Below are 7,213 nucleotides of genomic sequence, written 5' to 3'. Positions count from 1 at the left end.
AATAGATAAGGGATGAAAAGGTTTTTCTAGAAGTTTATTCTGGTGTTCTTATTCTTGTTGTTTGTCAATAAACTTTCTTTATTCCTTTTAAGTTTTATGCCTGTTTTGCCCTTATTCTAATCCATATCTCACAGCAAGAAATAAGTAATTTTCTTAGTTATTGGTTTTAAACCACGACAAGATGTTAACACTGGTCTGCTCAATCTGCTCATGTGCCTAATGTTACTAAGAGCTAAACACAACTATTTTTCCTGCATCCATCTGCCAGTGGATCAAAACTGTCAGGAATATTTCAGTCTGGTTGAATAAATGGATGCTACCTTATATATTCTCATGACTTTTGAGGAGTGTCCCGAAGAAATGTATGCTACAAAGATTTAAAGTACTCAAGATAATAGAGAAACACTACACAAATATTTGTTGCACAATTGTGTAATATGGATTTATAGCAAGCTCAGTACAGAAATTGTATGTACAGCGTAATGTTATAGGCATAACAAAACAGTGATAAATAATAAAAATGATAATACAGATGCTGGTGTACAGATTATTCAGCCAGTAATGAATTTCTTTTTCAGCTGTTTTGACAATTATAGATGCTTACTAAGTGGCTTGGGCTCTGATAGACAACAGTTGTCAGGCTGGATGGTACTGATTTACACAGTTTAGACTACTAAAGTGTATTGTTTAAAATAAATTAGATGGCCAGTAAATTTTAACCTTTCCACAAAATAAATTAGCTTTTAATTTTGTTCTGCTGGTGATGGCTTTGATTTTTTGTTTGTATGGTTAGCTTTTGGTTTGGGTTGGGTTTTTTTTTTTGGGGAGTGGGTAGTGTTGTTTTCTATGTTTTTATGAGGGCATTTAGTATTCCAGTATGACCAAAAAAAGGATGCTGACTGCATCAGTAGTATTACTGCTGTTCCTTATTTATTATAGACAAGCTGTATCCTGCTTCAGTTAGGTGCCTGAGTAGTCCTAAGAGCTTCTATAAACAGAAGAGAGTGTTGTGTACCTTTAGCAATCTGAATTGCTCTCTGAAGATGTCAATCTCTTTTCGTTAACTATGGAAAAATATTATTGTGTAGTTTTATATTAATTCTAGAACAAGATGAAGTAATCAGTTATAAAGCTATTATTTTGTCAAATTGTTAACAGTGGCTCTGGAAGGAGTTTGGAATGTGAAGAACAATTTCTCCATTAGAAGCTTGAAACCAGAGTCACAGAGCAGCAATGATTTACTTTTACAGCCTCAGTTCTACTCAAGACATGCAAGAACGAAAAGTAAGAGTCAATAATAAGAAACTTTCACAATAACACCTAATTTTTAAATTGCAGGGCATCTTTCTGCAGAGCTAACCCATCTCTTCCTTTAGTAAGAAACCAACAGACTTAGACATCTTTGCAGAAGAAATCTGTTCAGGATTGCTGGGTTGAGTCACCTTATTTCATATTCTGAAACCTTTTGTAAAGGTTCCACATCTATTTTGTGGAATAATCACTTGGTTCCTGCTGATAGATGGTGTCGGTTTTGTGTTCATTATGAACATTACTGTTCTTAGCATCCAGCTTTAAGAAATCCAATTGTTTGGAAAAGCACTCCTCCAGCACACCGCCTGAAAGGAGCTTGATTTAGATGTTCTTTCAGGCATTTTAGTACTTGCCTGCAAAGGTCAGCTGGTGCTCTGTGAAACATGTTTCTCTCCTTACAGTCTGTAGAGTGTGGTTCTTCTGTAGAACAGACCTGTTCTTTATAGATTTTAGCTTAGTGTGTGCCCACATTCTTTCCTAGTGTTACTCTCTTTAAACCCTAATGAAACAGAGTTTGTTTGCTTTTTAAGAGGAATATTTTTAGTGCCATGAGCTCACAGAATATATGAATTCAGCATATTTTGCCATTACATGAAGCTCCTTCCCACATTCTTGGGGGATAGTGATTTAAAAATACAGGCATCTGCATGACTAGCACCTCTTTCTTCCTATCTTGATCTTGTGAGATCAGGAGATTGTGGCATCTTAGTTACAGGAGCAGCATGGATTAAGCTATTACTGGTATAACAAGTGTTTAACCAGTACAGCCTTTGGCCATACTGCCTTAACTTTAGAGTTACTTACTTGCAGGAATGCTTTAGTTATAGAGCAGATCTAACAACTACAGAAGGACTCAGAGTTTTTGAGATGTTGGCATAATTTTAAAGCTCATGTACTTCAGGCTTCTAGTGAAGGCAAGCAGAGTTTTCAAAGATCATGATCTCCGTTTTCTGTTCTGAACCATGAAGAGAGAAGAGCTTTAAAACAAAGCAGGTTACTCAGACTGATGTAGGTGCTGAAAATCTGTTGATTTTCCTTTGGGAATTTGGATGTACCTTCATTCCCAGGGACTGCTGCTGGAGACAAGTGGTGCCCTCCTCACTAGCTATGCTGCCTATTTTGCAGTGGTCAGGCAGGCATCACAAGAGAAGAGGTGGCACAAAAGATACATAATGGGAGAAAAACTGGGAGCAATCTGGCTTCAGCTCCTGTGTTCACCAAACCATCTCCATTCATATACTCTTTTCTGTGTAAGGATCTGGGGAAGAAAGGAGAGGCTAGTGGGGAGATGAAGTGGGTATAAGCTATAGAAATGGACAAAAGGGAAGAGACGATGAGAGAAGATGAGCCCGCTGTGTTTAGTGCCAGAGGGAGAGGAACCAGTGAAGGAAAAGGAAGAAGCACTGATAAGGGGAATGAAAGAGGAGACATACAGAAGGTTAGAAATCCCTGAAGGAAACAGAAAAGAGGGGAATATAGTTCCGGAGCACAGAGATAGAAACTGCAAAAAATGAAGGGAAAATATGGAGGAGATATAAATAGAAAGAAAAATAAATAAATAAAGAGAAAAAGAAAAAATATATATTCATATTGCTGAATTTACTTAAGTAAATGAATTTTGCTTCTTCCTTTCACTGCCTTTACCTAAAAGTGACCAGTGGTTTGGAGGGCTCACTATGTGATGTCTCATCCATCCTTAGAGCAGATATTGTCTTTTTTTACAGATTGCTGAATGTCAGTGCTGTGAAGCCCTGAGCCTGCTTTGATGTGTCAAATCAAACATTAGCATAACTTGCTACCTTTGGAAATGTGGATGTTTATTTATAGGATTTTTAATAAAGTTCTACTTGAATATAAAGATATTTCCTTTTTGTTGTTTTATTCATATCCTCATACTACTTTTTAATCCAATGTTGTAAGTAGCCAAATCCAATCCATACTTCCACCAGTGATGAAAATGTCACAATTGAAAGATTACAAGATGTTCTTGCTGAAAAACGTGCAACTGTGAAAGTCAACATTTTCATAGTTTTCTCTTTTGCAAAGGGATTCTAAGTTCCAGCAGATGATTTCAATGTAATTGAAGAAATGTCTCATAATGCTCTAGGCTGAGTTCATCCATTAAACTGAGCATTTTAGAAGGCAAGAGTTTGTGATTCGTTATTTAGCCTGATTTAATTAAAGTTTAACATAAATAAGCCTCTCTCCATATAAGAGCTATCACAGTACCAAAGAACCACAGAGACAGCATGGAATCAGAAACAACCTGCCACTCTCACTCTTAAACCATTATTACAGTGAGGTAATACCAAATTAATATTAGTTTGCTTCATATTATCATGCCACTTATGCAACAAATGTGAATCCTTCATACTATATAAAACCAGAAAAGATATGGAGTCCTCTAGAGGCTGTTTGACCATGGACTTATGTGTGCTGCAGGGGCACAGCTGACTCACCATGGTTTTCCCCACTGGCTACTCTGGCTCCTGGAGCACCTCCTGCCCCTCCTTCTCCACTGACCTTGGGGTCTGCAGGGCTGTTCTTCTCACACATTGTATTCCTCTCTTCTCTGGTTGCAATTGCTTCTGTGCAGTAACTTTTCCTTCTTAAATTTGATATCTCAGAAGCACTATCACCATTGCTAATTGGCTCAGCCTTGGTTAGTCTGACTTGGAGCCAACTGGCATAGGCTGTGTTGGACACAGGGGAAGCTTCTAAAACTTCTCACAGAAGTCACCCTGTAATCAGCTCCCTGATACCAAAACCTTGCCTAAGAGGTGGAGATGGGATTTGTTTCTGGAGCTCTTAGTTCCTCTGGAAGTATCTATAACACATTGAATATTTTTTAAAGGGAAGTCTCAGTGACAGCTTTGTTAAACTGGACTTTGATTTCCTTTGGGTTTTTTTACAATTATCTGTGAATTAAATCAGACATTTGTTCTCTGATTTTCTGTATCTTTTCTCTGATGTTAAAAGTTTGATTTTATTTTTGTATCAGTGAGAAAAGAAAAAGAGGAAAACCAAAACAGCCCCTCAGCTGGCTTCAAGCCAACTCTTTTCAGTGTTTCCATTTGACTTCTAAATGAAAAAGGTTATTGTACTGAATATTGTACCTGAGGAACTAGAAGAGTAGCTCCTTTTGAAAATACTGTTCTCACTTTTTAGATGCAAATTTGATTATGAATCACATAATAATGTTTGAAAAGCACTGATTTCCGGACAGAGATTTTGATTAGGTTTGTTGCATCTTGCTTCTGCTTAGTTTCATTTTTATCCTACTCTCCTCTCCATGCTTTCCCATTCTATTTCATAACCTTGTTTTAAAATTTTCCAAATGAGAAGACTTTCTGGCTCAGTCCTGGATTCCTGCATTAGCTCAGTTTTGGTGCAGCATTTGGTGCTCATTTTCTCCCTCTTCCTTTTTGTGTGACCTTCTACAACAGATAAATGCTTGTTAGATCTTTTCTATTGAATGTATTACCTAATTATGAGGCTGTGGTATTTCTTACCTAGTCTGATATATTCAGGTTTGTGACCTTTTTACATGTCTCCTCTTTTATTTGAATAAAATAAAACTATTTACTTAGATATAATACTGCATAATAATGTTATTAATATTACTTTGATATTTATAATATCTTTATAATATTTCATTAAATAGGGTGTTGGGTAATTTAACTGTGCTCCCATTTTATCATAGTGACTTTTTACTGTCTAACTGTTCAGCTCTCTCCTTTTCTCTTTTTTAATTTTATTTCATTGCCAAATTCAACACTACTGTTTTGAAAGACAATTGTTATCATTGCTTATATCATTACATCATTGCCTGTATTAGTACCAGTGATTAAACACATTTTTCCAAGGCTACATGTATATTATTAAGTAATGAAACACAACAGGAGGGGTCAAGTTATTAAAGCAGTTGGTATTGAGAGCCCCTAACTAGATTATATGTGGTTCAGGAGATTTACTTCAAATTAGGGCTAGTTTTGTCTCCTGGACTGAGATATGACCCTGATCCCTGATGTTTGAAAGTGTCCAAAGAGAAGTTTTACCACAAATCCTTGCCCTCTGTCTCGGGAGATGCTCACTGGGTAAAAAGAGAGCATCACTGCTGGTTGCACATCACTGTCTCTTGCCACTGTGGCTGCATAAGATGAAGTCCAGTGCTCAGAAAACCCAAGGAAGATTGAAATTATTGATAACTGCTTACAAATACCTGCAGAGCCAAATTCTGGCCTGCTGGTACTACACGTGTGTTAAAGTGTCTGAGGGTCGTGTGGGACTGCTAGGAAAGTTTTCTGTCTGATTTCTACTCTGGTCAACCCTGGCCAACAACAAAGCTGTGTGCTTCAGTGGAAGACTGAAGAGTGCCCTGGACAGGATCCTTCATTCACAGTGTGCACAGCACATTTACTCATGCCTGTGCCTTGACCTGGAAATACCAACTTTGCATAGTTTTAATTCAACATTGCTCACAGTCACAAGTGAAACTGTAGGTGGCAGAGTATTTTAATATTGACTTTGCTGCATATGCAAAAACATTAGTTTGTCTGTCCAGAAACTGTTGAGGCATCAGCTTTCAACTGGATCTTCTGTCTCTCATCGTATTTCCAAATTTTAAACTTCCAAGCAGAAAGATCATAATCCTGCATGTGAAACACTAGGTAATGAAATTACAGGCATTTAAACTTCACACTGAAATACAATGTGTATCATTTATACAGAAGAAAACTTTTATCACACCTTTTCATAGAGAATTTAGGTTCTTGGCAAAACTCACATTGAAACCATGGGGACTATTTATGAAGAGGAGACTTCAACATCATTTGTAGTGTCATTTTGGTACCAGACAGCATCCTCCTGTGGTTTGAAGATGATCACATTTTCTTATGATGAAAAACTCCACACGGTTTCCCTGGCTGACAGAATGTCTGGGTTGATAGCTGTGGCTGAAAACACAATCATGTCTAACAGTACCTTTTAAACTGCCTTTTTGAAACAGTTGACAAATAGCCTCAAAGACTTTTCTAGGCTTAAAAACACAATTTATTTCTAAAGTGTGACAAAACAGAGTGACTCAGAGTAGAGGACAAAGCCAGCTGGGAAGTTCCAGGCGAAAATATTTACTGCTGAAAGTGATGGCAAATATTCAACCTTCAAATAAGCAAAATATTTTTTCTTTTGCAACAGCTTCATTACTAACACACAGCATATTATTTTAAATTCCTATCAGCAACGTGACTACTTGCTGAGATTTCCACTGAGCAGTTAAAGCAGTCCCAAGCTGCACATATAGTGCCAAGAAGTCTGGGTGGTCCTCAGTCCATGGGGCTATCTCCTGGACTGGTTTATCTCCAAAGCAGAGAAAACCAGATGTATTCCTTGTGGGAAGTCTTTAGGCATCTGGAAACACTATTCAACCTTCATCATGTTCTACTTCTCAGCGATGTCCATGGAGTTTTTCCTGAGTCAGAGTGAACAAAACTGCTTGACAAAACCCTGCCAGCACAAAGTAGCTGATGTGGTTGTGCCATGGATGTGCTGTGTATTATGGCAGAAATGAGGCAAACTGAAGTTGACATGGGTTACTGCCAGTCTGGGATCTATTTCTCTAGACAAGAAATGAAACATTAAAAAGGGGAGAGAGACATCTGACCTACACACAGACCTGAGGACACCCTACTTCCAATCTTGGTCCTGATAGTGAGGTCACTCCCTGTATCCCTCACTCTACAGCAACACATCACATCTGGCTATTAAATTTACTACACCAAGATTTCTAGGAGTCTGCTAGACTTGTGGATGAAGGCACAACTGTCATTACTTTCAGTGGTGATTATGATGAAAATCCAGTTAAATGTATTTCTGCTACTTCCCATACTGGGAGCGTTTGAAG

General features: G+C 37.7%; 1 non-coding gene across 1 annotated transcript; it reads left to right on the top strand.

The window, feature by feature from the left end:
- The first annotated feature begins 1,172 nt into the window (after positions 1–1,172).
- LOC107210748 lies at positions 1,173–3,169 on the top strand. The gene is made up of 2 exons (XR_004498263.1): positions 1,173–1,284; positions 3,036–3,169. It is a non-coding gene; the product is annotated as an uncharacterized LOC107210748 (transcript).
- The last annotated feature ends 4,044 nt before the right edge of the window (positions 3,170–7,213 follow it).

Source organism: Parus major, chromosome 1 (assembly GCF_001522545.3).
Source record: "Parus major isolate Abel chromosome 1, Parus_major1.1, whole genome shotgun sequence".
NCBI classification, from domain to species: Eukaryota; Metazoa; Chordata; class Aves; order Passeriformes; family Paridae; genus Parus; species Parus major.
The sequence above is the reverse complement of the archived record's forward strand: the minus strand, read 5'-3'. Positions and strand labels throughout refer to the sequence as shown.